This window comes from Falco naumanni, chromosome 6 (assembly GCF_017639655.2).
Source record: "Falco naumanni isolate bFalNau1 chromosome 6, bFalNau1.pat, whole genome shotgun sequence".
Taxonomy (NCBI): domain Eukaryota; kingdom Metazoa; phylum Chordata; class Aves; order Falconiformes; family Falconidae; genus Falco; species Falco naumanni.
This window is the reverse complement of record NC_054059.1, coordinates 60,514,176-60,536,924: the sequence shown is the minus strand read 5'-3', so window position 1 is coordinate 60,536,924 and position 22,749 is coordinate 60,514,176. Positions and strand designations below refer to the sequence as shown.

The 22,749-nt window shown below is 36.4% G+C and overlaps 1 long non-coding RNA gene across 1 annotated transcript; it reads left to right on the top strand.

The window, feature by feature from the left end:
• Positions 1–19,945: 19,945 nt before the first annotated feature.
• Positions 19,946–22,092, top strand: LOC121090520. Its single transcript, XR_005828601.1, has 3 exons — positions 19,946–20,084; positions 20,713–20,872; positions 21,773–22,092. It is a non-coding gene; the product is annotated as an uncharacterized LOC121090520 (long non-coding RNA).
• Positions 22,093–22,749: the final 657 nt, after the last annotated feature.

Genomic DNA, 22,749 nt, shown 5'->3' with positions numbered 1-22,749 from the left:
AATAAGACAGAGAAATAAGCTTTTAATTATACAGGCTTAATGGTATTTTCCTCTCATCATTAACAGTTATTTAAATATCGCTTTGGAAACGGTCTATGTAAAATAAAGAATGAACTCTGATGCATCTCTCTTAAATCTGTATATGACATGCATACAGTATCATGGAAGGAATTAATGACTTCTAATGCTATCAGTATGACATTTTGACTATTGCACTGTTAGTTCCTCTGCATTGTGTACAAATAATGATCATACTGTAGTCTTGCAATCATTGCTTCCGTATTTTTGTGTGTGTGTGTGTGTGTGTGTGTGTGATTTAACCTGCATCACTAAGGAACGAAGTCTGTTTAACTATATTTTTATTATCCTTGTTTAAGATGACTTTATGAGTTTCCCTGGTGCCTGCTGGAAGTTCTTTGTTGCTCTCATTCAAGAGCATTATTTTAAGTCATAATGTCCTACAATATCCAGGTGAATATATTGCCATGTAAACAGCACACACATTTATTTCTTTTCCTTAGTAGACTTTAATTTGACATTTCTCCTGAAATTTGACACTTCTGATTCAGTGAAACAGAGCTAGATAGAGTAGATAGGGGAAAAAATGTGTTACAACTCCAGAGTGGCTGGTATTATATTGATACAGAGTTCATCTGTAACAGAAAGGAATCCATTTCCTTCACTTATTTCCTATGAGTTGGTATGAAGATGTACTTGACTGATATCTTAACATTTAATACACACTGTTGCTGAACTTGCAGTTTATAATTCAAAGTTCTGTAATTTCCTCAGCTTTATTAGGAATGATTTATGGTACATTCTGTTAAAGTGAACATTGATAGTATCTGGTAGTCCTTTCAGAACAAAAGAACGTAATATTTCTGTTAAAAGTAGATGGAAATAATAAGAAGAAAATATTTGCACCAAATGAAACCAAATTTTGTTATTTATGTATAAAGGTTTTTTATGTCTCAAATATATTGAAATACAAGTACTGTATAGAGTAGAAACGATAATATGTTAGAAGTTATAGACTTGACTATATTTCTAAAAGACAGTGTATCTTACAGATGCAGTTAGTATGCATCAACTAACATTTTTATGGGGAATCCTGAAGGGTGTTACCACAAAATAAATACAATCTCAGAAAAACATATTATCTCAGAATTACAGAGATATTTATTACACACGTCAGTTACAAGTGGGTTTTCTGGAGCCTTCAAAGCAAATAAATGAATCAGTGTCAGTGAACAGAATATTAAAAGAGAAGAATGCTGAATTTCATTTTTAAGTCTGCTTTAGAAGATGAAAATGGCCTCAGGTATGATTGTAGGCTGTGCTTGGAGCTTACATAATTTGCACAGGATGCTGTTATGAGAATAAGGATGGCAGACAGAAAATGTTCTTCGTATACTATTGAAGTGGTGAAACTAAACACTGAAATAGTTAGGTGACTATTTCTTGGGAATAGCGGGAAATATATGGTAGAAAATACACTCCTGAACACCTAGTACCCCTGTCCCTCAAACCACTTCCTATGTGCAAGATCAGTAAAGTACACTAAGAAGGTTTCTCTTTCTGGAATTGGTGAATACGGAACATTGCCTAGTTTTTGAAGGAAACAAAGCTTCTTTATTTTTGTGTATATTTATATATATGGATATACTTATATACTATATCTGTGTGTGACTGTACACGTGCATGTCTGTAATTTTCTTTACAATTTTTAAAGCCACTTACTAATGTAATTCACAGTTGCCATGTGAGAGCCAAATACATCATTATCTCTGCAGGTTCTGTGACACTAGGTGACCAGGGAGAAGCCAGACATTATAAATGTTCTGATAAAAAGCAAGGCTCCTTAAAAGCGCCTTAGATTTTTAAGAGTTTTTTTTTTTTTTTTTTTTTTTTTTTTTTTTAATGTAGGTAGTAGGAGGGCTACTTCAGCATACTGTTTTCATCTTTCTTTATCCTTTTATCTTTTAATGTAAGGAATACAATCTCAAAACTTTAGAAAAGGAGATCTGTGTTCAACGGTCATCTGTCAAGATCATACAGATCACACATGTAAGTAGACGTAACATAAATACATTCCCTCCCCTTCATCAGTGACAGTTCACTTGTATTCCTTCAGACTGACTCTGACCTCAGTTTCTTAAATTCTAAATTAATTCTTACCAGTGCTGATTAAATGATGTTTTTTGGGCATTCCTGACACGGGCATCAAAGTTTGAGTTTAATCATCAAGGTTTGGTTATAATCTAGTGCTGGCAGAATAGCAGTTTTGATTCACTATTTTTGCCTTAGTCTCTATGGTAAAGTGTGGTGACAACAGATTCTTTAAGACTTATTCTTTAATGATTAATTTCTTAGATTTCACATCCATTTCTAGCAGAACTATTGTTAAGATATCTAATTCTTATGTAAACATTGTCTAATTTTCCTATCTCATTTTCACTAACTTACTGTATATATAGCTTATTTCAGATCCTTTTTCCAGATATTCTCTATTGCCAACTGACAGATAATGAAATTCAATATGCCAGTTCAGAGCTTTTGCCGCAATCCAATTTTGGATGACTCCTTTGAAAAAGTATGTGGCATGGGATCTTGTCAGTGTGGTTGAATTTGGAAACTTCTGTGAGTCTGTGACAATTTATGTATCCTGCTAACTGTCACAATTGTGTATTTTTTTCAAATTCAGCTTAAGCAGCATATAAATAATAAGAACTGCAGTTTGGAATAGCAGTTTGAGAGCTTCTTACCATGTCTAGTAATAAAATAGACTACTGCGAAGTGTTAACTACATACAAGGACAAAGATTGAATACCGCTATTGTTTCATCCTGTGTCCCCTGACCTGCAAAGTACTCAGAACAAAAAGCCCATCTTTGCCTTTTATTCAGAAACCTTCTTGGGAGGCCCTTTCCCTCACCTTCATCTCTCAGTTAGTTACTTATTTTTACTGCTATGGTCCTCTGGTATATGAAGGAATCTTACAACTATTATTGCATAACTTATATTTCTGCAAAAGTAGATCTGCTCTGAAATGAGTATCTTCTCTTCAGAAATCTTTGTGTGTAATACTTGAATTTAGCAGATTTATGGTAATATTTCACTAAAAAAGATAACAAGATAAATTTTGATACCATATGACAAATGCTGAGAAATCATATCTATTATTTAATTCAAGCTATTTTAGACTGTGAGTTGGGCATCATGCAAAGGTCTGAAATTAGGAATGGTACTATCTGAGACCAAGCATCTAAATTAGATGTTTAAAAAGTACAAATACCACTAATTAGGCAGTAGTGCTGTGCCAAAAGGTTATCTGGGAATCATAAACCAAAGAGGACTTAACATTCTGCCATTGTCACATGTAGATATCTTAAAGTATATATATATGGGAATATAGCCTCAGAGTGAGCTATGTAATCATTTTAACTCTGTTCTGCAATTGTAAGGCATTAGGCATCATACAGCATGCATTCAGATATTCAAAGGTGTGGACCAGCTGGAGAGAAACTGATGGAGGGAATGAGAGTGGGTGGAAGTCAAAGGACCATGATTCTGGGGGAAAGAGTAAAAGATAACATTATCTGACTTGAAGAAAAGACTAAGGTCACAAGTGAAGACCTGTAAGAGGAAAAGAATGTATTCTTTTCTGTATTTCTGATGGATTGTAATAATAATGAGCTTACACAGTAGCACTGGAAAATTCATTTCCCTAACATAAATGAATTACATTGCCTTTGGGGCTGTGTGGTCTTTATTAGTGCACATCTTTTATAATCAGTCTATAAACCAAAAATATGTCAAGTTTGACGTAAGTAGTTTGGGCAGGGAGCTAAACAGATGACTTCTTGTGTGCTAGTCTGATCCTATGAATCTCCAAAAGCCACCCATTTGTTTAAACAAAACTAAGAAATACTGAGTTATATACAAAGACCACATGTGTGACAGAATGATTTTTTTCTGCTGTGTTTCTCTCTCTTACTTTGACTTTTTACATTTGATTTAGAAGATTTTTTTGTTTGTTTACTTCTACTGCTGTTTTTAAGCAAGGACTGGAAAATGGTGCTTGGGTCAAGAGCAGAGAAAGTTGCAACAAAATTAGTCTTTCAAAGGATGTTTACCTGAAACTTTGAGGTTAGCGGTTCCTAGTTCCTCACAGTGACCTGCTTATGTGATATCACATACGTAGCACCATTTCTGTAATGTTATAAATGGGGAAAATTCACCAGAACCAGCTACAGAAATAACTTGCTTGTGAGGAAAGTGAAATAAGAGTCAGGAAGATAAAAATAAGGTTTTGGTTTGCAGCACCATGTAAGTTTTTTGTGCTTATTACAGTATTTGAGATGTTAGCACGAACTAGTCACAATACAGAGGTGACAAGACCCAGTCACAGACTGTTTTCTAACCTGTGCTCTTTCTCACTAAGCACTTATAATGGATGGACCAGGTGCTGCAATTGTAATGAATTTTGGATTACTTCTGAATATGGGCAGCTTTGAAAATCTGTTGGTATGGCATAAAATACATAATTTGTTGTCTATAAAATGAGTTTACTTGGGGATCTTTATTGTTACTTTCCATGGACAGCTGGATTTTGCCCCTTTTTCATGATTCTTATACCTCTGTTAGTGGTTTGTTCAAATTAAGACTCAGTTCATGTATATTTTTCTTGTTATCCTTATTACAATCCTAGTGATATTGATGATTATTTCAACCAAAGAAGATATAGATCTTATTTTTTTTGCTATGTAAATGTTAGCATATGTTATTCAGGAAAAAAAGGCATTTTCAATGTAATCTGGTAACAGTGAGAAATATCTATTATTTTTTTCTATTAATCTCTTTGTAGGGAGGGAGAATCGGAAAGTAATTCCCTTAATTCAAAGCCTTAAAAAAAAAGTTTCTAGTTTCTTGGTGCTTTACTTCCAGAGAACCTTGCTGCATTTGTAGCTGTCTATGGCTTGGAAAAGACATTTAGGACTATGTGTAATTTGTTTTGGTGTTTTGGGTTTTTGTTTTTTTTTTTTAGTTGTTTTTTGTATTTCCAGAGAGCCTGGTGTGCTGTAGTTAATCCAGTCTCAAGTTATATTCTATGCTGGTTTAGCACTCTTCAGGCAAAAGAAAGAAAAATCCATCATTCTTAAATGTGTTGGAGAGCAAGAGGGTAGAGAATTCACCATGACAAAAAGTAGAACTTTCTTTTTGTAGCTGCCACTCTGAATAATGAACTAGTAAAAAGCATGACACATGCAGTAAGAAGTTACTGCTTTTTGCATTCAGAGAGGTGACCACTCTTCATGCTTTAATAGTTTATATTCCTGTACATCCTTTTGGTGTTACAGTTGCAGACATATTTGTTAATACATGATAATTCAGGGGAAAGGTAGTTCCCTAGGTTAGTAATTTTATGAGTGTAGGAACTGACAGACTTCATTGGGCTGGAGTTTGTCTTCCATGTCCTGCTGCTGTCAAAAAAAGCTGACTAAAAAATGTTTTGGGAAGTGAAAGAACTCCTTGGTGCCAGGGTAAGATAACTTGTAGTCTTGTTCATCATTGATCTGTGTTTTTTAGGTGGCTTGACAATTGACTTAAGCCTGGGAACACTGAGCTTTGTATCTTTTGCAAAAATAAGGATGTTTTCCAACAGCTTTGATTACTTGGACTATTCTTGTTGCCTATATGAAATGTAGATGTTGAATATATGTCTATATAAAATATAGGTGTTCCTTGAATCTTTCTAAATTTTTTATGTCCATAAATTCTTTTGTAAATTATCTTCAAAATGTTCAATTGTAGAAAAGATTTAAATTGGTTTTGAATTAGCTTCATTTTTATTTTATTGAATATCCTATGTTACTGTGAGATGAAACACTAAACTCTTCCCCACATTACTCATTTTGATAAATATTACTGTTTCTTTGTCGTACTTCATCCTAGAGTAGAGGCCTACGAGCCTTTTTAGTCTCTCTTCATCAGATTGTGTGCAGGTGGATAATTCTTACTATCCTTCCTTGGATCCTACCTAATTTTTCATTGCCCTGTTTGGAATAGGCTACATGTTAATACAGATGAAATTACATTTTTGATTTATAGAAACAGTATTGTAACATTTTCAATAGTATTTTTCCCTAGTCCTTAGACAACACCTTGTTTTCCTGATTTGACTTTAACTGCAAATTTACTAAAGAGCTTAATTTTTCATAGTGACAATTAAGTCCCCTTTCTAAACTGATTCTGGTAATTCGGAATCTTTACAGTTTGTATGAATGCAAACAAACTTGGTTTTAAAAGGAATTGTCATTCTGAATAGCCAGGTTAGACCTTGACCTTTTACATAATAAAAATAAAATAAAATAGGTGTTGAATTCTGCCATCACTGTTATATAAATCTTGCAGTACTCTAGTAGATACATGGCATAGCTATGCAAAATTCTATTATTTTGTTTGCTTCTTTCTTTATTTTACAATTCAGAATTTAACTTCCCAGTGAGTGGTATGAGCTCTGCATTTATGAAAATAATATCATTTTTCTTGAGAACACATTTCCCAATAGTTTGGAAATACACTAGAAATTAAGCTTCCATTCCAGCCAGCTCTCACTGACAATGATACAAGTGTCTTGAAAATTGTAGCAGCCAGAATTTTTTTGGTAATCAAGAAACATAGAGAAAGAGCCACAAGAATAGCCAGATTTTTTGGTCCCCCTTGTGTAACATGGGGCATTCTAAACCACACAAAAAATTACAACATTTAACCGTCTATAAATACTGTGAAAAGTTGAGTTTGAAGGACTGATCTGGATCTTGCCTAAGTTGTCATCTGACTTAAGTCTGTTTCCCTGACTAGATAGGCGTAATTCAGGCATGTAAAAAGCAAGGTGTAGCTCCCTGTGAAATAATGTCCCTGAAAGAGACTGTAAGGGCATTTATTTTTATTTTAAACGCATGTGAAACCATGGAGACATTACTGCATCGTTAACAATGGCAAGAAGGTGATGACAATCCTCTGTTATTTCATGTTTGTCTAATGTGCTCCTTTGGGAACCTTTAGAGATTTGACATTTTCCCTTGTTCCTATAGCAATTGTACAAACACCCTAAAACCAATGCAATAGGGTGCAAAGATGACCTTCCAAACTTTATAATCTCTTTTTTGAAAGGAGTTAGGAATAGTACTTAGAGATCTTAATCTGCTGTATTTTCTTTTAAATGGCTACCGCCTTAGTCACTTCAAAGGAATTATTCAACATCATTATTTTAAAAATTAAACATTTAATAATACATTTTTTTTCATTTTTCTTCTCCTTAATATCCTTTTTTTACATTTGCTTTTTTTAATAATCACTGTGGAGACCCAGTAATACTCACAAGTGGAATCAAGGCTGAAAAGCTTATGCTTGCTGAGGAAACCAGCATGTCTGCCCAACAGGGTCATGGGCAATTATGTGGGCTCAGAGTGATTTTTTAAGAAAAATTTTCGTGTTTTTTTTTTTTTTTTTTTTTTTTTTTTTTTTTTTTTGAGAAGGGACTATTTGTGTCTTAGAGCAATATTAATTACACCTTTTCTGGGAAGTGTCACAGAACATGAAACCTATTATTAATTTATTTAAAGAATGTGAAACCTAAAGATGTGACACTATGAACTTAATTTCAAGATCATTCCATGTCTGCCCTGAACATTTATATCTACTGTAAGGTTGTGCCCTAGCTGTTCTCTCTGCTGAGTGATGTGACCATGCAGCTGCAGGGATGTGGCCTGAAGTGACTGGAGATGTGCTGCGGTGGGAAGGATGAGATGAGGTAGAGACAGACTCCTCAGCATTCTTTAGTGGAGAGTGGAAATCCTCTAGGATTTCAGTGGACACAGACAACATGGTGTAAATAATAAAACCAACAACTTCAGCCAAGTTATAAGACGTAATAAAATTATGCTGAAACTTGACAGTTCATGTTGTCTCTGCATAAGTGCTTTATACCATCTAAAGCCCATGCAAGTTATGCTGTTTTTAGAGGGTCTGTGGCTACTAGAAGTGGCAATAGTTGCCATTTGCTATGAAACGGGCTGTAAAAATACGAAGGAGTTTTACTGAATAGAGGGTAAGATGCAGAATTCGGTTAGAAGCCTTGGAGTTGCTGTGGCATTGCTTGCTTTCTTCCCCTGCCCTCTTCTTCCTCTTTCTTTGAGGAATCATTCTTTTCAGGAATGATTCTGGACTATTTAAGTAGTAAGCTCTATTAAAAGAACAAGGGTATAATAATAATTAAAAAGTAGATTAAAGAGAATGAGAAACTGAGAAAATGAAAAAGTTCAAGATGCAAAAGATTAAACCAGACCCAGAAGAAAGAAGGTAGGGATAGAGAAGACAATTGTGGCTATTACAGAATATATGATCCCTTTCCACTTCCAGAAGAAGGAAAAGAAGTGAAGCTAGTAAAAGACTTTTCCTTCAATTATTTAACCTGCTTCTTTTTTAAAAGCTGTTTTTTAAAAGTCTGTGAGTAAGTTTTAAACAAAAAAAGTTGAGAAAGCCATGTATATTGCATTTTATTTCCATCCCCCCCCCCAATAAAGCAACTAATACCAAGGTTATAATAAAACTCTTTTTTCAGCAGTTAGATTTGCATAAAATATATCACCAATTGAAATTATTACTTAAATATTTTCACAATATCAAAATTCAAGTTAATTGTTAATTATTTGTATTCTATACTTAAATAGTTTATTTTAAATGAGATCCATGAATAATGGAAATTGTACTGCAATTTTATGCTAGAATGGATATAAATGGCTATGAGTACCTTAATTGCTTGAAATTATTCTTGAATTTGTTTTGAATTTAGCAAATATTTCCATTAAGTGATGTCCCCCTTTTTGTCTAGTAGATTAGGTATTTAAATCCTTCTCTCATTGGACCTTTTCCAAATGTCATGCTACAGATTATGCATGACTGAAGGGGTAGGTGCATTTATTTTGGTGCTGGTTTGCTTCATAAGAGATATTTAAATATGCATTCAATTAATGAGATATGGTTGAACCGCTTTGTAGGGAAGTGAGCAATCTCAATTTGAATTCATCGTTGCTGTTGCTGCTCCAGACTACATCCTAAACACTCTCTTGTAGGGTTTTGATGGTTGTGTGGTTCTCAGAACTGTCTGTTGATGCTGTTCTGTTTCACAATGTGCTTCATATTCATGGATCAGGGACTAGGAACAGGAGTGTACTGCATTGCTGCAGCCACTGGATTATAATGTCATTCCTTTCTCAGTGAATATTTAAGTATCTTGTACAAAGGTGGAACGTACTCAGCATGAGTGAGACATTTGGAACTGCCCTCCCGCCCCGCCCCTGCCCATGCTTGATGATGTGGATTCAGTCCTTTCAAAGAAGGGAAGAAATACAGACTGGTTTTCAGCAAAACAAACTGAATCAAGTGCCTAAATCAGCCAAACCTAACACCCTAAATTAAATGCTCTGTTGGCCATTACCAGCTCAAAAGTTTTGTGGACAGTGCCCATGATCTCCCCATTTCTACCACTTTCTTTTGCTATAGATGCAGTAAATAGTCAAGTTCTGCTCCACATTTTCTTTGCCCACTTTCTATTCATGATCCAAATCAAAAAAAAAAAAAAAAAAAAGAAGCATTTGCTGAGCTGTAATCTTGGCCAAGTACTTGCTGCTCTTGGTGTGCTTATTACAATTATTTGTTATTGTTGCTATTGTTTGCAGAAAAATTATGAATGACCTAAAGATCTGATGTACAGGTTTTCTACAAGTGCATAAATGTGTTCAGGAACGCTGTAATGGGGAAGATAATCTGTAAGGAAGTGGGTTTGAATTTAAGTGCAGTTGAAGCAAATAGAGGTCAGGTGAACTGGAGGTTCTGAATAAAACAAAAGGAGGGAACCGGCAAGAAATGGTTATTTATTTATGCAAATTACAGTTCTGCTATTTTGTACAGTACCTGGATCTCCTTGTTATTTCCCATGGCAGAGACTAAATTTGGCTTTTTTTTCCTTCTGTTCTCAATTCCATCTTCTCCTTTTCATCTTTGTATTTTGCTTATAAAGTTTTATATCCTCATAGCTTGAAAGGCTTTCATATTATTCTGTTTACCTGTGAAATAGGTTTCTGTGGGCTTATTTGAAAAGCCAGCTCCTTCTGTAACTACAATAGCATAGCAATGATCTCCTTTAGGTGGAATTTATGGAATTCAAGTACTTTTGTAATTTTTTAACCACCCTTTATAGTCAGATTATGGCAGAATACCTGTTAATGCCTTTGTATTAGCTGTTGAACTTGTTTCAGTCAGCTGTACTTTGTTTATCCCTGTAATTGCAGCCTTTCTTCAATAACCTCATTGTTTTGGTGCTTTGTCCTTGTGACAGACTTACTCTTCTCTTGAATTTCTGAAATATTAATGACTGCTGTTTGTCTGAAGCAATCTGTGCAGGATGTCATGTTGTCAGCATTGTCACAAAGACATTACTAAAGTTTAGATCCTTCATGCCATTAGTATTATATATGATGTAAACAATAGACTTAGGTTCTACTGCTGCTAGTTTGTAGGTGTGACTGTCCCATGCTTATTTAAAGTTATCTCCAGTAGCCAGCACTCAAAAGATTGGTAACTGAGGCCTTTCATTTCATTTTAGATGTGTTTTGTTTCAGCCAGGTTGGTAGGTAGTGGCTGAATACTCTCTGACATCAAGTCTGTCTTCTCATTACCTGCTGAAGTGTTTATCCAACACATTTTTTGTTCATGAAATTGTTTCTAGAGAATTTCACCTTATGTAAAAACCTAAAAAAAACCCCAAGAAAATCATGTGAATGGCCATGATGGGTTCAAGAATGAATTTGAAGAGCCTTAAAAAAGCAGTGTTCAGCCTATCAATAGAATTTCATTTAGTGTCTGTTGATTTCCACTAAGTTTTGTCTTTGCAAATTAAGTTCTGCTACCAGATCTATTTTCTCATTTCTCTTTGCATGGAACATGCCAATACATGCATTGGTACAAGAGGTTTTTAATCTCAATTCCACTGAGTTTAAAAAGTGGCTTTGTTTTGCTACATTGGGCAAAAGCTGCATCTGAGTTTCTTTTTTCTTTGCAAACTAGTGTGTTGTGGTTTATGTAGTGTATATAGGCTGTGTAACACAGCAGAGCTAATGTTGCTGTAGAAAGATAAGATCTTAAATATCTTGCCTTTTGCGATGCCTGCCATGCCAGCTATAATATGCCATTAACATTCTTCAGTTTATCCCCTTGATGCCGTTGGTGATCTTCACTTCTCATGTCAAGTCTCTGAAAACTATTCAGGTCATGACCCATATCTTTTGGTTTGCCCTGGAAAACATCCAGCATGCTTTTGGGAATTGTAGAAACAGCAATCCTAGATTGTACACCTAATACGGGTTAAGTTTAGCATCAGTAACAGATCCACCATCTATTTCATCAAGGTCTGATTGTTTTCATAGGTAGCTGCTTCTCATTCCACGTCACAGACTTCTGCTGTTCTATGCTTTTTTATTCTACACAGACTTTTTACTACCTTCATCATCTTAGAGGGTGAGTATCTAGCATCTGTTATTTTTCATTCTTTCTTCCACTATTTTTTTTGTGGGGTGAATATCATAAGAGGTATAGTATATTCCTTGGGTAAAGGTTTTATTAATATATATGTAGTTGTTTATAGATACACACATGTATATATACAGAAAATATGTAGTTCATTATTCTTTCCTTGTTCATGGTAGTGCTGACAAAGGGATCACCCCCCTCAAAACTCCGTAGCATTAGGAGGAGGAAGAAAGACAAATTCTAAAAGGAGAATAAGATGGAGCTTCTTACTGCCCATCAAAACTTTTGCCCTGTTCTAAATCTCTTCTTTACATATGACTGTGCTTTTCAGTTTTGAAAAATGAAATTCAAGTTGTTTTATCCCCTAAAGTACATTCAGCAACGAGGACTATGCATGAATCAGAGGTTTTAGCAACTCTGTTCAAAGGTCACCCCTGCCTGCCTTTTTTATATGTTGCATCAGTTAGTTAAGATGGAGACAGTCCTGATGTGACTCTTTGGACTGAGTCACCACATCTGCTCCTCATTACTTCAAAGTCTTTGTTACACTTACGTAGTTGAGACCTCAACCCTTCCAGAGGATGCTGCAAAATGGTTTTCTTGCTACCAGTGATGGTGAGGGACCTTTGTGGGATCACAGCCTGGGCTTATGACTCTGTTTTTCTGCTTTTAGTTCTATCCTTCTCTTCAGTCTGAATGGAGTGGGTAATGGCTATTGTAGCCATTCAACAGATGGTTGATTTATTGCATTGTGTTTGCAGCTCTCGAATAACATAAATTCTTTTTCTGGAAACGTCCTGTATTGATAGAAATATTTATATCTGCTGCTGGTTAATACCTTTGAGAAGGTGTGGTTCAGCTAGTGTGTAGTCAAGGAAGAGTTGCTTCGAGGTAGTCAGCAATGAATATGAACATGAGACTTTTGAATTGCCAGTTGTCAGCAAGAAGGGCACTAAATAAGTCTGATTCCCCTTGTTCAGGTTTTTCTTCTCCCTGGGGCATGCCCAACCATCAGGGTGCTATTTATCACTCTCCATTTTACTGGCTATGCTAGATAAAGCAGCTACAACAGCAGCTGGGGAAGATTTAGATTTCAAAATGAGGAGAATGACAAATGTCTAGAGATAGTAAAGCAGAAATCAAACATGTGACAATAAGTGTATAAAGTACTTGAAGCTGGTGCTGCTGTGTGACAGCAATCTCCTTTGGACAAGCAAATTGTTACCAAAGTTGCAGCAGTAGTAATCTTCACGCTTTCACACGCAGAAGGGCTTTTTTTCCATGACTGAGCTGCTGTTTTAACACACATAATGAGAAGGAAGAGGGCAACCAGCAAGGGTCTGTCCATATAATTGATTTCAGTTAGATCCCAGCATCAGGCTTCTGTAAGTCCATGAAAGCTATAATTAGGATTTATAAAAAAGATTCTTTTTGTGGTTTTGCTTTCTTTGGGGATGTTTTGGACTGACATTTTGGCTGCATTTCCTCCACTGTATTTTATACAGGTCTACACATTCTGAGACAATGATACAGATAGCTGCTGTGAGACTGCAATGTGTACATTGGTGATATATCTTATTATGGTAAATCACTAGCTCTTACAATAGGTTACAATTTTCTGCAGTGGGAATTAAGAATTAAACAATGCCATTGCTCTTCTGAGAATCAGACTGGTTTATCAGTGCCAATTGCTGAATCAAGCCAACTAGCCAAGTGCTAGCAAATTATCCTTGGAAGTTGTTATGCTATCACTTTGTCAAGCCTGGCAGAGAAGTCATTTATTTAGCCATGGGTATGGTAGCAACTTATATTTAATTTCTTTTCTGTGCTATGCAGACCTCTTACAACCCAAATTCTCTGGTGATGTTCTCTAAAATGTGCAAAAGTAGCATGGACTCTTGATTAGATTCCACTGGCCTAAGGACAAAAAGAACCTATTGCTTTTCCCTGTAGCATGCTTCCCTCTTTACTCATGCATGGCTTTTGCTATTCCAGCAACCTTTGGGACATTAAATGCACCGTGATCTTGGCATTTCTTATTTCAAATGCTGTAGGTGTAGGGTGTTTTTTATTTGTAGTTATTTCCTGTGAATCATTTTGTGGGGTGATTAAATATATATTTTTCTCTCCTAAATATGCAGTCAGGTGAATGTGGTATAACTGCAAAGCCCAGCAACAAATTGATAAAATTACTGTGGGTTTTTTGGTATATAATCTTTCAATAATGGTATTTATTGCTAGATGGTATATAAATTTACAGACGTAACTGCCCCAGCATGTGTTTGCTTGAATAAAATGTAAAATAACAAAACAGGGAATGAGAGTTTCCTCTTTAGTATTGTTAGCGTCCAGAGTAGTGCAGGCCACATACCTAGATGGATATTATTTGATAGTGTGTTTAATTAACAACTAGTTAAGTATGAGTGTCTGCCTAAACTAATTGTAAAAGCCATCTGTAAGGCTTTTGTTGTCAGTTTCCAGGACTTTCAGTTAAGCCTATTCCTTGCTAGCAAATTCATTGGGTCTTTTTGGTGGCCATGTCAGAATTATCCCTTTCAAGCAAATGTGACCTATTTGTGGGGTAAAATTTGTTGATGGCATTTCTTTGTGGAATGTTGACAATTTACATATCACACAAAAATGTATGTCGGTATTAAAAGTGGTTCATAAACTTGGGTTTTCATCCTTCCTTCCTTGCTTATTGTTTTGAGAGGGCTTTAGCAGATGTTATAGGAGCTGAACAATAAAAGTGCTGTATTTGTTGAAAGTTTTCTAGAATAGTTTCAGTAAAATTGGTGCAAGAATTGCTTTATGTGCTGCATATTAAAAAGCCTAAGAAAAATAACTAAACTGTTTTGCACCAGGGACATTGTCTTTTGCTTAGCTTTTCAAAGCATTTTATGCCCTTTTCCCTCCTAAACCTATCTGTCTATAAACGGATGCTTGGATAGCTGAATTCATTATGATAAAAAAGGATATTTTGGTATTGGAAACTGTAAAATAAACACTCAGAGAAATCTTAGTAAAAGATAATCTTTCTTTTGTTTTCTGCCAAATATTTGCTAGTTTCCATTGGGATGCTTTCTTACACATCTTCTCTTTGTTAGCAAATGGACATTCAGACTTCAAGAGCCAGCCCCTCAGATATATTAAGTACCAGCTTGCCATTTGTTTTCATGGGAAACTAAGTATCTAAATAAATGTGAGGATCTAGTACTCCATAACTGAATGGAGTACTAGAGACAGATATAATGAACCAGGCTGGGTTGGAAGGAGAAATGATGACAAGAAAGCTTGAGGAAGAGGTACTGATTGATTTCCTCTAAATTAAATGAGGCAATTGATAATGCAGTCCTTTGCTACCAGGTTAACTCACTGTTTCCTTCTTTCTGGATCCTGCTTTTAGTAAAAGGAAAAAGCGGAAAGGCATTTCTGGTTGCTGACATTTGCATGGTTCCAAATAAACTCTGTTATATGAAAAGTCCCTCTGTTGCATGTAGTAAAGGTTATATACCTGCAGTCATGTGAAAACCTATGCACACGAGCAGTTTAATTTTGTGGAAAATTTTAGATTTAGTTCAGCAGCTTTAGTTCTGTTGATACCTTGACATTTTATTAGCCATAGGTTTGGTTGGCAAGGGAAGGAGAGGGTGGTAGCAAAGAATGACATTTGGGGGTCTGTGAGAGGGTGTAGAATTCACCTGGGTATTCTCCTGCTCATGTGGCTTGGAGATGCAGTCTGTACCTGACTAGGTACCATACTTTCAGGGAGTTGGATATGAGCTGCAGTTAAAAGAGCTGTTAGCAGAATGGCAATGCAGGTCTTATGTGAAAAACTAACCCATTCAGCTTATTACTGTGTCATTTCTTGAGCTGGAAGAAGAGAAAGAAAAATAAGTATCTTCCAAAAGTGTACACATAACTAGATTTCAATTCCTCATGGAAAATAAATTTCAGTATGCCTCTAGATGGGAATTTCAGCTGAAGTTTTTGCTTCATTTAGAAGAAAGCCTAGACAGCTCAATAAACCCATCCATTGCTACTTGTTATGGTTGCCAGTGCTCCAGTGCAGTCAAAAGTGTATGTTGATGAGAACTCTTCATTACAGGAACCTATTGTGAAAGCAGATTTTGCCTGAACTCCCAAATGGACACAAGCAAGCACAGTGTACCTTATTCTGGATGTAGATGCCAATCTAAAAATAGGGGTTGCTGAAAAGTGGAGTTCTATATTCTGGTTCTATATTCAGTTCCCAGTCCTTCAGTAACTAACTTCAGATTGATTACTTGCCTGCCTTCCTTTCAGATGTATATCAATATATATAATAAATATGTGAAGGGAGGGTGCGGAGGAGAGGGCCAAGGTCTTTTCAGAGGTGCTCAGTGAGAGGACCAGAGGCAATCAGCACACACTGAAACACAGGAGATTCCATCTGAACATCAGGAAACACTTTTTTACTGTAAGGGTGACTGAGCACTGGAAAAAGATGCCCAGGGATGTTGTGGAGTCTCCATCCATAGAAATATTAAAATCCTGCCTAGACGTGGTCCTAGGCAACTGGATGTAGATGTCCTTGCTTGAGCAGAGGAGTTGGGTCAGATGACTTCCGGAGGTTGCTTCCAGCCTCATCTGTTCTGGATTCTGTGATTCATGTCTTCAGAAGAGCTGACCTTTGTGTGTCACCTTACTTTCCATTCAGACCTCAAGTATAGGGCCAGAAGCCTTCCTCTTTCAGTTAATATCAAATGCGCATAACAGTTATTTTTGGTCATCAACCCAGCTACTGCCTAGAGGTTGCAGTTCCTAAAACTGTACTGAAGTGTTAATTTTGCTTCAAGGTTTTGTCAGGAACAGCTTGTATTTTTATAGGGTTTTGTATGGATTTATTACCAAGAAACATTTTGCCACAGAATTTTTTATTTTTTAAAATGGCAAGCTGATTTGTCAAACTTTATAGAATATGTACTAGGATAATATTTTATTTCCTTTTATTTATTGGTAGGTTAATATTGAAATAAATAAATAGTTAGCTGTATCAGCCAATGGCAAAACAAAAGTCCAGCATGTATGACTGCTTAGTTTTGTACTGGGTGTTGAAGAATATTGTGCTTCTGGTCAGGAATGTGCCCTAAAATCCACCAGAGTTTCAGTGCCAGCAGTGGGAATTGTTTTGTAGAAACCTGCCATCAGCTGGGATAATTCTGACATACTATTTTTCTTTTCTAACAGAAGCTCAATGTGCTGCTCTCACTGGGACCACCAACTGATGATCTATTCAGTTTTGCTTGTTAATTTTTATTACAATATTTTTTTACTCTTCCATAGATTAAAATACTATATAAATGTATTTCAAACTGTTAGAAGAGTTGACTCAAGGCTTGTCAGCTCTGTAGGCAAAATAAGGTGATGGGGAAGTATGAAATCGATAGATTTGAAATTTTTGCTAGGGAGGTAAGGGGTGGCAAGGAGGAGTGTCCTTTCTTATTCCTTGTCCCTTGAAGCCAGGCCACTGCTACTTTATAGTACTGTGTTTGCAAAGGATGGGTTAATAGAAGGGCAGGACCTCCTGTGATTCCCTCCCAAAATTCTTCTAGGTCAACATTTAGACAAGACAACACCTACTCAAAGGTTACAGCAAAGTCTTATTGTTTACAGGACAAGGCAACTACCTATTTGGCTTATGTCCAAAGCTGTTGCTTATCATTAGTTCTTTCTCTAGGTGGCTGGTGATGGCAATGTAGGAGGAAAGGAACGGGATCACTGCCCTACCCCTAACCATAACAAAGTCACAAAGCTGCAAACAAATGGACTGCTTAGAGCTAATGCTGATAGATTGAACTGAAAAGGGGGAGGGTAGTGTCAGTATTGCCAGCTGGAAGTGCTCAAGAGCTGAGCCCTGTCAACATCCTGACATTTCTTAAAACCATGATTATTTTTTTATTATTATTTTTTAAAAAATCTTTTTAAATTAGGAGCCTATAAAGTTTACATTATGAGACTTTTCTGTGACTGTGGGAGGTAAAAAGAACAGATCCTTGAGCTAGGGTTTTAGATAAGACACATAAAATATTGAGACACTTTTACAAAGCTGAAGCAATCAATTAGAGTCAGACAGGGACATCACCACCCTCTTTTCATGGTTAGAAAAGCAGCCTGGGATCTGTTGCCCTTTAAACTGCAGTTTTACTGCCAGAGAGTATTGGGAAATATTGTTCTGGATTGGAGTGTGACATTTCCCATTGTGACAGGGAGTGACTGGCATCTCCTGTCAGTCACGGCTTAAGTGAAAAACTATGTTTTAACATGATTGTTCTGTGTACAAACATGCTTGTTTATGTTCAAATCCATAATTGGCATGAGACTTTTCATTCATCCATCCATTGTCAGTTTAGTCTACTGAAGCAGCCAAGCAGTTCATCTCTTTGAAATTTTGAAATCAGAGGCCTTTAGTAAGCATTGCTTAGTTGAAGAAATATGTTGAAGAAATGTGAAATATGAAGAATTGAAGAAATGTGAAACCTTTCCCTGTGGTTGAACTATGAAGTTTCGTAGATGTAGTGATGTTGTTTTTGCTTTAAAAGGAAAATGACACAAGGCTTGTGCCTGCCCTCCCTCTAATGGGCTCAAAACTTGAGATAAGGTGGTAAAATACCCCTCTTGCCCTCAAAACCATGCACCTTTACCTTACTCCCTCCTTACCCCCTGGTTTAACTACATTTTCTGTCTCCTGGCTGCAGAAGCACTAATGACCTATGGATAGTTTGGGTCTCCCTTTGCCTGGTCCTCGTAAAGCTATGCTAATATACATAGCAGACTTGGCTTCTCTCAGTTGTACAGGGAGAAGTACCCAAACCTTCATGAGATCACATCTCCAGAAAGGCAAGATGAGTGAAGGACTAGAAGTTCTGTAATGGATATTAACTAGATCTGGACCATCAGCACTGGGAATAGGATGCAAAGTGTTTTGGAAGAAGGGGAGGCTGTCAAGGGGAGCAAGGGAAATATTAATGAAAGAAAAGAGATGCCTGAGTTTGACCTGGGGGAAGGAAGAAGCTGAGGGTTTGTTGCAGTCATTAGCCCTTTCTTCTTTGCAGTTTAATAACATTTCTTGTTAATGCGTTGCCTTCAAAGCTGTTGAATGCTAATTGCTCTGCAGGCCTGAAAGAAACTGTTCTTCAATGATCCCATCTCCCCTCCTCCTGTCCTCACACCCGATTGCTATAGGCTGTATCTGCTTCCCAGAGGGTTTGACAGCTTTACAAGGCTTAAAAGAAAGTCAGAGTTACATGGCAAAGAAGCCATATTGTGAGATAATTGCTGGTGTGTGACTTGAGGCTTATGGCATGAAAAGCAAGACAAAATATAGACAGGATTTGAGCTGTGCAAAGATGCTGAGAACTGAGTTTGTCACAGGGAGTGAGAAGTTGGCATAATTCACTTAAAGCACAAGAAGTGACAGTACGCTGGAAAGACCTGAAGGATGGAGATTAAGAACCCTGCAAGAATGAATAGCTGTAGAGGTAGACCTCATAATTATATTTCATAATGGGAAAATGGAGAAGTTAATGCAAAATCTGAGGTAGAGAAGTGGGTGGCTTCACTAAGGTGTCACCACAAGCTAGCTTCAGAAGCAAAATAATTTCCACATTTTGAAAATCCAGGAGATAAAATAGAGGTCACATTTCAATCTGGAGATATTTGCATTTAGGTAAACAGTTCAAAATTATACTTGGAAGATGAGAGTTAGTCCAGTGCTTTGGATGTCTCCTCTCATGAGAAACTGTCAGTACTCAGAACGTGCCAATTGGAATAGCTGGTCTCTTTCTGTTATTTTATTTGGCTGGAAAGCAGAAAAAGGATTGGGGCAGTGGAACGAATTTTTTAACACATATAGGCAAAATTCCACTTGCTCATTCAACCAAATCAAGTAGCTGTTTTGATAAGTCAAAAATTTAAATATTTTCCTCAATTTCAACAGGAAGAACAGGCAAAGAGATTTTATACAGAATGCTTATGACAATTTTATGCCAACTTAATTTTTGCACTTGAATGCGGTTATTTTGCTGTCCTCAAAGTAACTGGGAATTTTGACTACCCTCTTGGATAAGAGGGCAAAAGACTGAAGTTCCTAGAATTGGAAGGGTAGAAACTTTTCTAATTTTCTTTTAACTCTGTGTGAGCTGATCTTATCACCTCTGTCTTAGGTAAGCTAAAAAAACACCCAGCTCTGCAACCCGACAACAGACAAACAACTGCTCTGTGAGTTGAAATCCAATCCACTCTGTTTTCTGTACCCTTTGGCTAACAACCCTTAGTTATCTTTTAACTTTTCTTTCTGAGGCTAAGGCTTGCAATCCTTAGCTGCTGCAAAGCTCAGGGAAGAGTGTTTTTGGCAAAAAGTCTCTAAAAGTCACCTTTCCATGCAGGAGAAGACATGATACTTGTGCTGACAAGAGAGTTATCACTAGGGAGTCAAGTGGTATAATGGTGCTGGTGTGTGTGAGATATGGTGATTTTTCTTATATCTTTTTCTGTATGTGATTAAATATTGAATTTCTTTTTCCTATGTAACATTAGTTCTCTTACTGTCCTGTAAGATAGGTTTTGGAGAAAAGCTTGTAACTCTATACCCAGAGACAAGATCAAGAATCTGAATTTTGGGGGTGAAAATGAGGGATGATAGGTCCCTAGGGCAGGGTGAAAGTGCATCTCTTTCTCTTTTGTTTCTTTTAGATTTAGGCAGAAAGCTGGGAGAATGATATTTTCCACTCTATTAAATAATTTCTTTAAAAAAGCAGCATAAGAAACAATGTTTCTTCTTCATTTTTCTAGTGATACCAAGATTAAGTTAGTCACAAGTAGCTTTGTAGTTAATTGAAGCTGAAAGAATGTTTAAAATAACATTTGTTATCACAATTTGTGTTGCATTTTACGGCTGATCTCGTTCAAATAGTTACATACATTATTGTTACTTTTATTACTATTTATTATTATTACTATTTATTATTACTAATTATTATTATTACTAATTATTTTTAAGAATTATTACTCATTATCATTATTTTTTAATATTATTGGTCTTAGTATTGTTGTTTATTTTGTTGTTGTTGTTGTTTTTCAGCCAAAGCTTGAGCTGACTGGCCATGTGATCAGATGATCTCCAGTGACAAATCAAAAGAAGGAGGGGAAAATGTCCATCAGGAAATGAAAGGGCAGGCAAAACATTACCCTGGCTTGGAAGAAGCTTTAGACCTGCAATTTAAGGCAGTGGAACAAATTCTGTAATTATTGTTTTCAACCATATAAAATACATGTAGGATATGTATGTAATATATACCTGTATGTAGAATAGGTATTTATTCAAGCTGTTTCCACTGGTAAGATAGTGCTTTCTCCAACAAACATGTTTCTGAACCATTAGAGTCTGGGACAGATTTCGTATGTCAGTGACAAAGAATGGAAAGTATGCAAGGAAAGCCAGTGAAAACTGAATTAATTGATCATGAGTTTCATACAAACATGGTGAAAACAGGTTTTTTCCCTTTTGCTTCTGCAGTTATAATAAGCTGCTTTTACATTGAAAATGGCAAGGGGGAGGCGGGGGGGAAGGTAAACTTCGTCTGTTTACCAGAGATAATTGTCTGGAAAAAATTGCATGCAAAAATCTGGTTGATTATCAAGAGCTGATGTTTTATCTTTCACATAAATACTCAACAAGAATCTAACTGTGAATCTGCTGGGAAATATACAACTGAGCTTCTTCAGAGTTCTGTGATGCATAGTGGGAACTTAATGTTGTCATCTCTTAGACATTATGTGAAGGGCTGGTCAAGCCCTCAACATAACGTGAGTGGACAGATTTAAAGAATATAACATGAATTTATTTTAGTACCACTCATTTCTCCATTGCATAAAAGCACTTTTGAAAGCAAGGAGCTAAACTCTGATCATTGAATCACTGTGTGTCTTGAAACATCATTTTGCACTCAGCATTAGACTGAAGGGAAACTTGAGTATGAGAATAGAAATAGGGACAGAGAATCAGTTGGGAATTTAAACAGCTCTGTTTACTCTGCCTTATCTGTAGGTGTTGCAAAAATGGCCCAATTTCCAGATGTAATACAGACTTTATGGAGGTTCTGAAATGTTTCAATGCATTTTTCCATTTCTCATTTTTATAGCCTTTGAATTTTTGGGACCTGGCCAACACTGGAAGTGCCAAGATACCTTGAGAGATGTTGCTGTTGAGAAATTTCCAGCTGGACTCAGAAGTCTTGAGAATCTTGAAAGACAAGCCATTCTTTTATTGAATCTACTCCCATTTGTTGATCTCAGAGGTCTGAATCTCACTTATTCCAACCTAAGTCAGAAGTAGTGGTACTGAATTCAGTAGATGAGGCACAAGGTCAAATCAGTGTGAGATCTAAATCCAGCCTTCAAAAGGTTGGATAAATTGTTGTAAAGATTATTTGAAATTCAGCACGCTTATCTAAACTGAAAATAAATGAAATGGTTTTTGAAATATTTCTGTTAGCTAGAGAGCTCTCCTTCACAGGAGAGAAGAAAGCTGGCAGAAGAATAAATGTTATCCACAATAATTTTAATAATAACGTGGGGAAACTGTATTCCATCTTTGATTTTTGAGTTGTCATTTCTTCCTGGAGAGGTACAAAGTTACTGAGACAAATTAATCTACTTTAGTCTTGGTTCTTGATTGTGTGAATAGGTTTTTACAGCAATTTTCCAGATGTGAATATGGACTCTGACCACTGTTAGGAAACACTCTGTGTTTTCTTGTTAGCAAAGCATCATAAAAATTACAACTGCAGTGTACCTATGAACTTGTACGTGTTGTTACCCTCTGTACAGGCACTGGATATCGAGTAGTCTAGACATTAAGGATAATGTGTGTCTCACCTAATCTTAGCTGCCAGTCAAAGCTGGCTGGGTAAACTCTGTCAGTGAAAAGAGTGGAACTTCCACATGGTGGTTCCATCCCAGCCGATGTTCCGATGGGGAAGATCTGAATGTGGATGTGTCTCTCTCTATCCGGATGATAGAGGGAGCCCTCACGCTTTATCTATACGCAACAAAACAACTTCCCAGGAAACCAGCCCTCCAAAAAGAAAGAACTTCTTGCAAAAGAAGTCTTGACCAC